Below are 15,504 nucleotides of genomic sequence, written 5' to 3' on the forward strand. Positions count from 1 at the left end.
AAAGTGGTCATGTGACCAGGTACATCACGTTCTGTGACAAGTATTTGTGGAAAAAGTGTTTCCATAGCACTTTTGCGACACATTTTAATACCGAAACATCTGAAATTCCTCCTCGTGAAAGCGTAAAAGCTTTTTAGCGATATTTGAGTGTTTTTTGAAATTCAGGTGTTTCCATCGCCAGTTTTTATTGCACTGTTTATATTTTGCATATTTCCAAGGGTAATGGAAACACAGCTACTTTTAGAACCATATTGTAAGGTTTTCTCTCATCTGGGTCACGGCACCAAATTTATAATGTTTTTTCTCTACCTTCTTCCCGGATCTTTTAATTGAACAGCTCCGAGGACAGATGACAAGAGGAGCATAACTTCTATGTGGTTTATTCACAAGCAGAGTTTACTAGACTAAGTGCCGTAGGTGGCCAGAGGAAGATGTCTGTGTTTCTCCGTCTATGTCTGCTTGAGTCTGCCTGTTCAAAAACAAGCAAACCCCTCATGATAGGCTGGTGCAGTAGTGATGTAGCCATATATCACAGTGCAGTCTTGCTCTCCTCTGCTGCTGACCTTGAGGTCATGTGAACACAGTGCGTTTGCGGCATAAATAGCAGTAGAATCTGAACAGATGATGTATGTACTCCATCTGTTCATAAAGTTGCCTGTTTGGACGCTGATCTTTGATGGAGAGGAATGAAGGACTTAGTTTTTTAAGCACAGTTTGATCTGGACTTTACCTCACAACGGTGTATCAACCTCTTTACATAAACTGCACAGTTCACAGTTGTCGCTACAGACTACAAGTCACATGCCCAAATATTAAGCCACATTGATTCAGCGCGAGTTGCATGGAGATGTTATAAAACTCCAAACTGACGGCCTCAAATAAAAACGCCTCAGGCCGTAAAACACGACATGGCGTTGTATTTTGAAGAAACCGGAAGTACGTGTTACGTCATCATTATGTGCTGCTTCGAATACGAAAGCTGTTCTTTTTTATTTTTAAAGGTTTAGATATATCCAAGTTTAATTTAACTATGACTGTATTTATCAAACAATACATTAGATATATCTTAACTTAAACGAAATAAAAGGAAAGAACAGCTTTTTGACTTACTTGGTCATATTTACTTCCAGTGTCCCTGTTGTGTTATACGGCCTGATGACTTTTATTTTGAAGCCTGAGGCCATTCCATTTGACGGTGTTTGGTTTGACAAGTGAGTCTGTTTCATTTGACGGAGGTTTTGCTGAGACATGAGTCAGTTTGGTCTAGCTATGATATCTTACATTTAAAATGTTATGTTTTACATTCAATTAAATTAAACTTTTTTTCTATAGCGCTAATTACAACAATAAACCATCTCATAGCACTCGTCACAGAATATAAAAATTGTTGAGAAAAAACACAACAATTCCACATGAACAAGCATCAGTTTTGTAGAGTCTTCGATTTCACTAATTCCAATTCGTTTGCATGTTGCATTCCCTAATAATTACATGTTATTTTTGGCAGTTAATCCTCCTTAAATCATCAGCTAAACAGTAAAAGTCATTAGACACGATGACGAATACGATGTGTCTCACGCCGTAAGATCGTTGATGCCGTTGACGGAAATCTTTGCGTACAATAAAAAATTAAGCTTTTCTAAAGCAAAACTCAGGAACTCATTTCATGTTTTTTCACAGACAAATATGATGATAACCCCAAGCGAACACACCCAAAATTCTCCAAACTAGCATTTTAGCTTTGGCTTAAAGTGTAGGAACACCCCCAGGTTTTTTCTGACCTGCCACTAGGGGAAATTTAAAAAAAAAAATGCTTTGATTATGGGCGTTACTGTTAGAGTAGTTAAGACACGCCCAGTCACCGCAGCCCCGCCCCTTCACTGCTGCGCAGTTCCACATGGAGTTGTCAATCAATGCTCCCTGAGGGCTGTGAGAGGAGCAAACCTAGTCCCTCCTCCTGTCTTTTATAGGAGGGGCGGGGCCAACAGTGACTTGTTAGTGATGTCACTGATCTAATCTCAGCCAATAGCAAAATGAAATTGCAATAGCCGGTGTTCAACCCATAGAGGGCAGTCACTGACAGTTTACAGCTAAAAACGCTAGATTTAAATACTTAGACTAAAATGTGAAGAGTAACTACATTACTTCAGAACTAATCATATCTGTATTCAGCATAAAAAAGTGGTTTGAGGGTGTACTTACACTTCAAGACTTTGGTGTTTATGTTCTCGGTGAAGAAAATCAGTGTATTTTCCAAAATGCTTGTGGACCGTGACACAGTTTTGCTTTAACGCCTAAAAAAACGCGGTGCCGCCATGAAGCGACTGAAGAAAGGCGAACCCAAAGGTGGAAGAAGATTTTACCAGAGATATTTTTACTCACAAATATACTATCTGAAGATTTTATACACTGTTGAATCCTATATTACATTTGTTAGCGCTATGCTAACTCTTAAACCGCGGCAGCTGTCCAGTGCTACGCCTGGGCGTCACGTTGCAGAGCTGAACTGTATTTTTTCAGAGGGATGTCCTGAAAACTCCAGCTGAGCCGTCTGTCTTTGAAGACAAACCAGAGCTTTTCCTTATCGCAGTATTTATCTTTCTTTGAGCAGATGTTAAGATGTATCAGGCTCTGACTGGCAGATTATCAGGTTTAGGGGCCACGTGCCAGCTCCGGCCCTCAGTGCAAAGGACCTGAATTACAGACAAAGCCGATGGACAGATGTTGGTCAGCGTGAGTCTCGTGTGGGTTCAGACACGGAGGGAAGAGCCGCTCTGAGCCGTAACTTCAATCTGTGCAGCTCCCCCGGACAATGATGAGATTAAAGTTTAGTTTCAGAGAGCTGTAGGAACCAGTCCTATGGATCTTCATTTTCACACGTCTCCTGAAGTCCTGGATTAATCTGAGCGCGCTCTGATTAGATGACAGGAATAAGGTCGGGGTCCAACACTCAGGATTTCTCTAGGGTTTATGCAATCAGCATGCTAAGATGCTAACGCTAGGTTGTGAATAAGTCCACGAACAGTTCACTTTGATCACATGTGGATCACCTTCATCTATTCTGAGCAGGTCACGACTCATTAGAACCAACACAACGACCACATTATCAGAGTTTATATCAGATTTAATACAATGACTAATCTGACCATGAATAGAAGAAACATAGTTTATTCATTGTTTGTATGTTTTAAGACAAATATCTAACTTTTTATCAAGTCTAAAAGTCAACTAATGATATTACTGTTCAATACATTTATAAAGAACAGAGATATTGGATGTTTTTGGCCAATATTTGATATTTTCCCCTCCCACATGTAATCGTAGAGATAATCTAATTTCTGAAATGGAATTACAAACAGAATTACTCTGTAGACTCGTTATCATGTAATGTAGATATAAGACGAAGATTAGTAGTAATTATTCCTTGTGCAAAATAAGAAACTTACTTACTTCCTTCTTTAAAACATGTCATATTTATTCATCATGACTCTTGTTTTTTTTTTTTTTTTTAACCCTAGAACACTATCGCTAAAATTATTACCACCATCACTCACACCAACATATTATACCCAATAAAAAAGTAATTATCATCAAAATGTCACAAATAACAGTTCTGTACTTTTCAAACAAACAAAAAACACTACCATGGGTGGACTCTAAAAATATTAACCAAATTTACTGAAATATTAGGAATGTAAAAACAAAATGAAACTGGAAACTTGACCAATAAAACCAGAGATTAGTCACTTTTTTTAAAGAAAAGTCACTGGTAGGTCTGATGAGATGCAAAATACACGCCATAAAAGTCATAAAGTTCTACGCTGTGAGAAAACATTCCCCCGTCTACGACACAATCTCTAAAATGGCTCAAAAATAGCGTGAGATTTTTCTTTAAAATGCTAAAGTTTATGATGAAATGGAATGAGCAGGAAAACAGTGACAGAGGGACATTCAAAGAATCTTAAATTAATGTTAAATTTAAAAAAAAAAAAAAATCCACACTTATTTATTAGCACTTTGACTGATGCTTTAATGCTTTAATTTGATCAAAAAAAAACATTAAAAAAGGTATTTCACATCACTTGACTCAGTAACCAATAGTTACACACATGGTTCAAATTACATTAACTAGTGAATAAGTCCTGTTAGGATTTAAACTCAGTGTGTTATGAAAACCTCGAGACCCATAAAGAAATATTAGAATAAAGCAAATTAAGAAATGATTTAGACTTCTTGCATCACTGACTGTAGCTTTAGGAACTCATTACTCGTGACTTTGTCGTGTTTTTGTCTCACTTTACCGAAGTAAGAAGGATTATTTAGTGACAGCAGACGGAAAACAGGAAGAGACCATTTACATCAGTGGCTCCCAACCTTTTTTGGGGGTCGTGACCCCATTTTTATATCGCAAATTTCTGGTGACCCCAGAGACATTTATTCTCAATTATTTTATTTTATTTGATTCGATTTTAATCTAAAAAAGTGAAAATTTAGAATATTGTAGTTTGAGATTGCGTGTGGAGAAAAAAAAATTAATGAATAACTAACAGTAATAAAAACATAATTTTTTTAAAAAAACAACATAATTCAAATCAGTAATTTTTTACCCATTACGAGACATTATGGGCGACCCCACATGGGGTTACGACCCCAAGGTTGAAAAACTCTGATTTACAGTCATGAGCATCGTCCCTGACAATTAAAGTTTAATCAAATAAATACATGTTTAAATATATTTGAATATAATAATAAATGTAAATAGATATAATTAAGTTATATAATATATAAAGATGGGTTGGGTTTACAAAGAGACTTTAAAATATATATAAATTGTGAAAAGTGCTTTTCCATCCAGACTCACTGATTTTAGTTCTTCAGTTTTTAAAAAATGAGGAGGTTTTTTTTTTTCCATAAACCTGGTCAGAGTCACCTCGGACCTTCCCTCAGCTCTCTGTGAGGCGTAGAAACGTGTAAATAAGAGTGTTTAACAGGATGAAATGTCTATTTGGTTACATGTATAGATCTATTGAAATATTTTAAGGACAGTCGGTGCTGACCTGATGACCCCCCCCATTCCCCCTCCCATTACATTCCCATCTCACTCCTGCAACCACACACACACACACAGTGACACGCTCACGAGCTCTGTGTTCTGTGAACATTAGCCGTACGACACCATGCTGCTAAAAGCAAGTGCAGGATGCGCGACCGGCGTAGTAAAGCACAGTATTTTTAAAGATTTGTATAGAGTTCTACGACATTTTTCTAGAGGTTATCTGAACTACACACTCACTCACACACACACACACACACATTCAGATTGCCAAATAAAAACAGAAGTACTATATGAGTAGATTACAGGTGGATATTCTTAGATTTTATGAATTATTTAAGAAGCAATATTTATTCTGAATGAATCTCTTCGGTTGTGTTTGCTTTTCCCGTCTTTTTGAAGCTTGGCGTCATGACGACAGCACACGTCAGAGTTTTTAAATCAAGTTGTCGCCTGATCTGAAACGTTTTGGCCACAAAATCCTGTTTGTTTTTCACCCACAAACCTGCAGACTTTTCAAGGTCTGACACGTGTGTCTGTGGAGCCAAAAACTGCAAAAAAAAAAAAAAAACAAAAAAAAAAGAAGAGGGAGAAAGACTCTGTGTACATGCGATGATACACTTAGAAGTAGGAATCTTTAGGAGGTCGTGACCTCCCTAACTCCCTCTCCCTCCCCTCCCCCCCTCACATCCAACACCTGTTACTTTCTTTACTTTCCCGGTTCGTTTCCTTTCACCAATAGATTTGATTCTTTAAGTCTTCATAGAGGCTAGAAGACCTTTCTTAGGGTAAATTGTGTGAAAAAAGACTTGTGTTCATATTTTCTATGTTGCTGTAATTTTGTGCTACTGAACCATCATAGAGTCAAACTAATTAACGGAAAAGAAAAGAGAGAAATGTTCCTGTATTTGCACTTGTCCCCCCCCCACCCACCCTGCCCCCCTCTTTGATTCCTCAAGACTTCTTGTATGGCAACCAAAAGTCACTGTAAGAAATAAATGATATTGCACTAGCGTCGCATTTCTCTGACTGTTCTTTGAATGCACCACAGATCCATCAGCGTTGCCAGATTGGACAGTTAGTGGCTGCTACTTTCTGGGTTAGGGTTAGGGTTATATATATTATTTATTTATTTATTTATTTTTATATACTACAATGGGAGCCACAAAACAATATTTTCTGTATTTTTTTTAATTTATATTTGTTGTTTTATGTTTTATGGGTTTTATGTATTTTGTCTGTTTTCGATATATATATATGTATATATATATATATATATTGTTTTTTTTGTAATTATATATATATATATATATATAGTTTGTTTTTTCCATTATTGTTGAAGTGATTTGATCTTTTGTAAATGTGTGTACTTTTGATGTTTTTGTGTTTCTGGTGTTTTTGTTATTTTGTGTCTATTTAATGTCATTTTGTTGATTTTTCTGGTATTTTCATTGGTTTTTTTTATCAGGGGTTTCATGTTTGTCATTTTTGTGTATGTCGATTGTCTTTTTGAATATTTTTCTGTTATTTCTGTTGTTATTTTGTGTATTTTTTGTTATCTTGTATGTTTTTGTTGTCTTTCATATATTTCGATAATTTTTGTTGTCATTTTGCATATATTACTGTTATTTTTTGTGTATTTTCTTTGTCATTTTGTATTTTTTAGGCGTTTGTGTCTATTTTTGTCCTTTTGTTATTTTTGTGCATTTTGTTGTTATTTTGTGTCTTTTTTATGTTTTGTGTATTTGATCTGCAGCTATTATTAATATTATTTAAAACTTAGCTTTATATCAACCTTTCGAGGTTAAGTTTAAACATTAGTTTAAATTAGTCATATTAATATTATCAGCATCAGTATTATTTTCAATGCATAAAGGAAAGGATTTTGATTTTTCTTTTCATCATCAGCTTTTGTTATAGTTTTTTTATTTACATGTCAAGTTTAATGTGAGGACGTAGTTTTTAAATATAAAAATGTTTTTATGAAAAAGTCTTATTCCAGTCTCTGCCTTTCCTTAGCTGTCAGCGCCCTCTGGTGGTTAAGATGTTTACTTTATGTCAAATGACAGAATCCCCAGTTAAAGCAACCAGGGCTGTCCAATTTGGTTGGTTTTGGCCCGCTGTCTATATTAAAAAAATTTATATATATATATATTCCATTGTTTCCAGCAGTCTGAATGTATTTTTTGTTGCACTTCCTCCCCATCAACACAGATGACCATTGTTTTACATTAGGAGTAGGGGGGCTCCAATCAGCTCAGATCTGTAAACTTATCAATCAATATTTATAAAAAGCGCTTTTCATACAAATAGATGCAGCTCAAAATACTTTTACATAGTTAAAAATACCCCCACACTGTACAAACCCTGTGCAATAGCCTTACCTTTGATTTTAAGGTGATTTTTTATTTTTGGAATTGTTTGTGCCTTAATGCTTATTTAGCCTTGTTTAAGTATGTGCATTATATTTGCAGTATTTTTTAGGGTCTTAACTCAATTTTTATTTTTTGAAATTTTTGAAAAATATGCCAAGCCTTACTTCTGATTTTGGGAGAATTTTTGTTTTTGTCATTTTTTGTTCCTTAATGCTTTTTAAACCCATTGTAAGTATGGTAAATGGTAAATGGACTTGATTTTATATAGAGCTTTATCACCACACTGAAACAGTCTCAAAGCACTTTACATATCAGCTCATTCACCCAATCACTCTCACATTCACACACCAGTGGGACAGGACTGCCATGCAAGGCGCTAGTCGACCACTGGGAGCAACTTAGGGTTCAGTGTCTTGCCCAAGGACACTTCGACACATAGTCAGGTACTGGGCTCGAACCCCCAACCACATGATCAGAAGACGACCCACTACCACCTGAGCCACGGTCGCCCGTATGTGCATTATATTTGCAGTAGTTTTATGGGTCTTACTGGGCTTAATTAATTTTTTTTTTTTTTTAGAAATTTTTGGAAAAAAAATTTTTTTTTGATTTTGGGTGATTTTTCATTTTTTGTGCCTTAATGTTTTTGTATTCCATTTTAACTATGCATTATATTTGCAGTAATTTTTAGGGTCTAATGAAGGTCTTAACTCAATTTTTATTTTTTGAAATTTTTGAAAAAAATGCTTTGCTATAGCTTTACTTCTGATTTTGGGAGAATTTTTATTTTTGTCGTTTTTCGTGCCTTAATGCTTATTTAGCCCATTGTACGTATGTGCATTATATTTACAGTAGTTTTTAGGGTGTAACGAAGGTCTTAACTAATTTTTTATTTTTTGAAATTTTTGAAAAATATGCCTTACTTTAGCCTCACCTTTGTTTTGAGGTGATTTTTTTTTTTTAAAAATTTAATTTAAATTTATTATTATTTTTTTGTTCCTTAATGCTTATTTAGTCCATTGTAAGTATGTGCATTATTATTTGCAGTAGTTTTTAGGGTCTTGTACTGGCCTTAACTCAATTTTTATTTTTTTACATTTTTGAAAAATATGCCTTACTATAGCCTTACTTCTGATTTTGTGTGATTTTTTATTTTTGTCACTTTTTGTTCCTTAATGCTTATTTAGCCCATTGTAAGTATCTGCATTATATTTGCAGTAGTTTTATGGGTCTTTTACTGGCCTTAACTCAATTTCTATTTTTTTACGTTATTTTTTTGTATTCCATTTTAACTATGCATTATATTTGCAGTAATTTTTAGGGTCTAATGGAGGTCTTAACTCAATTTTTATTTTTTGAAATTTTTGAAAAATATGCCTTACTATAGCCTCACCTTTGTTTTGAGGTGATTTTTTTTATTTTATTTATTTATTTATTTTTAGTTCCTTAATGCTTATTTAGTCCATTGTAAGTATGAGCATTAATATTTGCAGTAGTTTTTAGGGTCTTGTACTGGCCTTAACTCAATTTCTATTTTTTTACGTTATTTTTTTGTATTCCATTTTAACTATGCATTATATTTGCAGTAATTTTTAGGGTCTAATGAAGGTCTTAACTCAATTTTAATTTTTTGAAATTTTTTAAAAATATGCCTTACTATAGCTTTACTTCTGATTTTGTTTGATTTTTTATTTTTGTCATTTTTTGTTCCTTAATGCTTTTTAAGCCCATTGTAAGTATGTGAATTATATTTGCAGTAGTTTTTAGGGTCTAATGATGTTTCGAACTCAATTTTTTTTTTTTTTGAAAATTTTGAAAAAATATGCCTTGCTATAGCCTTACTTTTGATTTTGGGTGATTTTCGTTTTTTGTCATTTTTTGTGCCTTACTGCTTTCTTTGCCCTGTTTAAGTATGTGCATTATATTTGCAGTCGTTTTTCGGGTCTAATGATGGTCCTAACTCGATTTTTTTTTTTTTTTTACATTTTTGAAAAAATATGCCTTGCTATAGCCTTACTTTTGATTTTGGGTGATTTTCGTTTTGTGTCATTTTTTGTGCCTTACTGCTTTCTTAGCCTTGTTTAAGTATGTGCATTATATTTGTAGTAGTTTTTAGGGTCGAATGATGGTCCTAACTCAATTTTTTTTTTTTTTTTTTTTGAAATTTTTGAAAAAAGATGCCTTGTTATAGCCTTACTTTTGATTTTGAGTGATTTTCAATTTTTATCATTTTTTGTGCCTTACTGCTTTTTTAGCCTTGTTTAAGTATGTGCATTATATTTGTAGTCGTTTTTAGGGTCTAATGATGTTTCAAACTCAATTTTTTTTTTTTTTTTTTTAATTTTTGAAAAAATATGCCTTGCTATAGCCTTACTTTTGATTTTGGATGATTTTCGTTTTTTGTCATTTTTTGTGCCTTACTGCTTTCTTTGCCCTGTTTAAGTATGTGCATTATATTTGCAGTAGTTTTTCGGGTTTAATGATGGTCCTAACTCAATTTTTTTTTTTTTTTTTTGAAATTTTTGAAAAAAATATGCCTTGCTATAGCCTTACTTTTGATTTTGGGTGATTTTCGTTTTTTGTCATTTTTTGTGCCTTACTGCTTTCTTTGCCTTGTTTAAGTATGTGCATTATATTTGCAGTCGTTTTTCGGGTCTAATGATGGTCCTAACTCAATATTTTTTTTTTTTTTTTTTGAAATTTTTGAAAAAATATGCCTTGTTATAGCCTTACTTTTGATTTTGAGTGATTTTCAATTTTTATCATTTTTTGTGCCTTACTGCTTTCTTAGCCTTGTTTAAGTATGTGCATTATATTTGCAGTAGTTTTTAGGGTCTAATGATGGTCCTAACTCAGTTTTTTTTTTTTTTTTTTTAAATTTTTGAAAAAAGATGCCTTGTTATAGCCTTACTCTTGATTTTGAGTGATTTTCAATTTTTATCATTTTTTCTGCCTTACTGCCTTCTTAGCCTTGTTTAAGTATGTGCATTATATTTGCAGTAGTTTTTAGAGTCTAATGATGGTCCTAACTCAATTTTTTTTTTTTTTTTTTTTTGAAATTTTTGAAAAAAGATGCTTTGCTATAGCCTTACTTTTGATTTTGAGTGATTTTCAATTTTTATCATTTTTTGTGCCTTACTGCTTTGTTTGCACTGTTTAAGTATGTGCACTATATTTGCAGTAGTTTTTCGGGTTTAATGATGGTCCTAACTCAATTTTTTTTTTTTTTTTTGAAATTTTTGAAAAAAATATGCCTTGCTATAGCCTTACTTTTGATTTTGGGTGATTTCTGTTTTGTGTCATTTTTTTTGCCTTACTGCTTTCTTAGCCTTGTTTAAGTATTTGCATTATATTTGCAGTCGTTTTTAGGGTCTAATGATGGTCCTAACTCAATTTTTTTTTTTTTTTAAATTTTTGAAAAAATATGCCTTGCTATAGCCTTACTTTTGATTTTGGGTGATTTTCGTTTTGTGTCATTTTTTGTGCCTTACTGCTTTCTTAGCCTTGTTTAAGTATGTGCATTATATTTGCAGTAGTTTTTAGGGTCTAATGATGGTCCTAACTCAGTTTTTTTTTTTTTTTTTTTTAAATTTTTGAAAAAAGATGCCTTGTTATAGCCTTACTCTTGATTTTGAGTGATTTTCAATTTTTATTATTTTTTCTGCCTTACTGCCTTCTTAGCCTTGTTTAAGTATGTGCATTATATTTGCAGTCGTTTTTCGGGTCTAATGATGGTCCTAACTCAATTTTTTTTTTTTTTTTAAATTTTTGAAAAAATATGCCTTGCTATAGCCTTACTTTTGATTTTGGATGATTTTCGTTTTTTGTCATTTTTTGTGCCTTACTGCTTTCTTTGCCCTGTTTAAGTATGTGCACTATATTTGCAGTAGTTTTTCGGGTTTAATGATGGTCCTAACTCAATTTTTTTTTTTTTTTTTTTGAAATTTTTGAAAAAAATATGCCTTGCTATAGCCTTACTTTTTTTTGGGGTGATTTTCGTTTTTTGTCATTTTTTGTGCCTTACTGCTTTCTTTGCCTTGTTTAAGTATGTGCATTATATTTCCAGTAGTTTTTAGGGTTTAATGATGTTTCGAACTCAATTTTTTTTTTTTTTTAAATTTTTGAAAAAATATGCCTTGCTATAGCCTTACTTTTGATTTTGGATGATTTTCGTTTTTTGTCATTTTTTGTGCCTTACTGCTTTCTTTGCCCTGTTTAAGTATGTGCACTATATTTGCAGTAGTTTTTCGGGTTTAATGATGGTCCTAACTCAATTTTTTTTTTTTTTTTTTTTTTGAAATTTTTGAAAAAAGATGCCTTGCTATAGCCTTACTTTTGATTTTGAGTGATTTTCAATTTTTATCATTTTTTGTGCCTTACTGCTTTCTTTAGCCTTCTTTAAGTATGTGCATTATATTGTAGTCGTTTTTAGGGTTTAATGATGTTTCGAACTCAATTTTTTTTTTTTTTTTTAATTTTTGAAAAAATATGCCTTGCTATAGCCTTACTTTTGATTTTGGATGATTTTCGTTTTTTGTCATTTTTTGTGCCTTACTGCTTTCTTTGCCCTGTTTAAGTATGTGCACTATATTTGCAGTAGTTTTTCGGGTTTAATGATGGTCCTAACTCAATTTTTTTTTTTTTTTTTTTGAAATTTTTGAAAAAAATATGCCTTGCTATAGCCTTACTTTTGATTTTGGGTGATTTTCGTTTTTTGTCATTTTTTGTGCCTTACTGCTTTTTTAGCCTTGTTTAAGTATGTGCATTATATTTGTAGTCGTTTTTAGGGTCTAATGATGGTCCTAACTCAATTTTTTTTTTTTTTTTTAAATTTTTGAAAAAATATGCCTTGCTATAGCCTTACTTTTGATTTTGGGTGATTTTCGTTTTGTGTCATTTTTTGTGCCTTACTGCTTTCTTAGCCTTGTTTAAGTATGTGCATTATATTTGCAGTAGTTTTTCGGGTCTAATGATGGTCCTAACTCAATTTTTTTTTTTTTTTTTTTTGAAATTTTTGAAAAAATATGCCTTGCTATAGCCTTACTTTTGATTTTGAGTGATTTTCGTTTTGTGTCATTTTTTGTGCCTTACTGCTTTCTTAGCCTTGTTTAAGTATGTGCATTATATTTGCAGTAGTTTTTCGGGTCTAATGATGGTCCGAACTCAATTTTTTTTTTTTTTTTTTTGAAATTTTTGAAAAAATATGCCTTGTTATAGCCTTACTTTTGATTTTGAGTGATTTTCAATTTTTATCATTTTTTGTGCCTTACTGCCTTCTTAGCCTTGTTTAAGTATGTGCATTATATTTGCAGTCGTTTTTAGGGTCTAATGATGGTCCTAACCCAATTTTTTTTTTTTTTTTTTTTTTGAAATTTTTGAAAAAATATGCCTTGTTATAGCCTTACTTTTGATTTTGAGTGATTTTCAATTTTTATCATTTTTTGTGCCTTACTGCTTTCTTAGCCTTGTTTAAGTATGTGCATTATATTTGCAGTAGTTTTTAGGGTCTAATGATGGTCCTAACCCAATTTTTTTTTTTTTTTGAAAATTTTGAAAAAATATGCCTTGCTATAGCCTTACTTTTGATTTTGGGTGATTTCTGTTTTGTGTCATATTTTTTGCCTTACTGCTTTCTTAGCCTTGTTTAAGTATTTGCATTATATTTGCAGTCGTTTTTAGGGTCTAATGATGGTCCTAACTCAATTTTTTTTTTTTTTTAAATTTTTGAAAAAATATGCCTTGCTATAGCCTTACTTTTGATTTTGGGTGATTTTCGTTTTGTGTCATTTTTTGTGCCTTACTGCTTTCTTAGCCTTGTTTAAGTATGTGCATTATATTTGCAGTAGTTTTTCGGGTCTAATGATGGTCCGAACTCAATTTTTTTTTTTTTTTTTTTTGAAATTTTTGAAAAAAGATGCCTTGTTATAGCCTTACTTTTGATTTTGAGTGATTTTCAATTTTTATCATTTTTTGTGCCTTACTGCTTTCTTAGCCTTGTTTAAGTATGTGCATTATATTTGCAGTAGTTTTTAGGGTCTAATGATGGTCCTAACTCAATTTTTTTTTTTTTTTTAAATTTTTGAAAAAATATGCCTTGCTATAGCCTTACTTTTGATTTTGGGTGATTTTCGTTTTGTGTCATTTTATGTGCCTTACTGCTTTCTTAGCCCTGTTTAAGTATGTGCATTATATTTGTAGTCGTTTTTAGGGTCTAATGATGTTTCGAACTCAATTTTTTTTTTTTTTTTTAATTTTTGAAAAAATATGCCTTGCTATAGCCTTACTTTTGATTTTGGATGATTTTCGTTTTTTGTCATTTTTTGTGCCTTACTGCTTTCTTTGCCCTGTTTAAGTATGTGCACTATATTTGCAGTAGTTTTTCGGGTTTAATGATGGTCCTAACTCAATTTTTTTTTTTTTTTTTGAAATTTTTGAAAAAAATATGCCTTGCTATAGCCTTACTTTTGATTTTGGGTGATTTTCGTTTTTTGTCATTTTTTGTGCCTTACTGCTTTCTTTGCCTTGTTTAAGTATGTGCATTATATTTCCAGTAGTTTTTAGGGTTTAATGATGTTTCGAACTCAATTTTTTTTTTTTTTTGAAATTTTTGAAAAAAGATGCCTTGCTATAGCCTTACTTTTGATTTTGAGTGATTTTCAATTTTTATCATTTTTTGTGCCTTACTGCTTTTTTAGCCTTGTTTAAGTATGTGCATTATATTTGTAGTCGTTTTTAGGGTCTAATGATGTTTCGAACTCAATTTTTTTTTTTTTTTTTTAATTTTTGAAAAAAATGCCTTGCTATAGCCTTACTTTTGATTTTGGATGATTTTCGTTTTTTGTCATTTTTTGTGCCTTACTGCTTTCTTTGCCCTGTTTAAGTATGTGCACTATATTTGCAGTCGTTTTTCGGGTCTAATGATGGTCCTAACTCAATATTTTTTTTTTTTTTTTTGGAAATTTTTGAAAAAATATGCCTTGCTATAGCCTTATTTTTGATTTTGAGTGATTTTCAATTTTTATCATTTTTTGTGCCTTACTGCCTTCTTAGCCTTGTTTAAGTATGTGCATTATATTTGCAGTCGTTTTTCGGGTCTAATGATGGTCCTAACTCAATTTTTTTTTTTTTTTTAATTTTTGAAAAAATATGCCTTGCTATAGCCTTACTTTTGATTTTACCTTACTGCTTTCTTAGCCTTGTTTAAGTATGTGCATTATATTTGTAGTAGTTTTAGGGTCTAATGATGGTCCTAACTCAATTTTTTTTTTTTTTTTTTTTTTTTTTTGAAATTTTTGAAAAAATATGCCTTGCTATAGCCTTACTTCTGATTTTGGTTGATTTTCGTTTTGTGTCATTTTATGTGCCTTACTGCTTTCTTAGCCCTGCTTAAGTATGTGCATTATATTTGCAGTAGTTTTTAGAGTCTAATGATGGTCCTAACTCAATTTTTTTTTTTTTTTTTTGAAATTTTTGAAAAAAGATGCCTTGCTATAGCCTTACTTTTGATTTTGAGTGATTTTCAATTTTTATCATTTTTTGTGCCTTACTGCTTTTTTAGCCTTGTTTAAGTATGTGCATTATATTTGTAGTCGTTTTTAGGGTCTAATGATGTTTCGAACTCAATTTTTTTTTTTTTTTTTAATTTTTGAAAAAATATGCCTTGCTATAGCCTTACTTTTGATTTTGGATGATTTTCGTTTTTTGTCATTTTTTGTGCCTTACTGCTTTCTTAGCCTTGTTTAAGTATGTGCATTATATTTGCAGTAGTTTTTCGGGTTTAATGATGGTCCTAACTCAATTTTTTTTTTTTTTTTTTTTGAAATTTTTGAAAAAAATATGCCTTGTTATATTCTTACTTTTGATTTTGGGTGATTTTCGTTTTGTGTCATTTTTTGTGCCTTACTGCTTTCTTAGCCTTGTTTAAGTATGTTGCATTGTATTTGCAGTAGTTTTTAGGGTCTAATGATGGTCCTAACTCAATTTTTTTTTTTTTTTTTTTTGAAATTTTTGAAAAAAAGATGCCTTGCTATAAGCCTTACTTTTGATTTTGAGTGATTTTTCAATTTTTATCATTTT

Source organism: Gouania willdenowi, chromosome 3 (genome assembly GCF_900634775.1).
Source record: "Gouania willdenowi chromosome 3, fGouWil2.1, whole genome shotgun sequence".
Lineage (NCBI taxonomy): Eukaryota > Metazoa > Chordata > Actinopteri > Blenniiformes > Gobiesocidae > Gouania > Gouania willdenowi.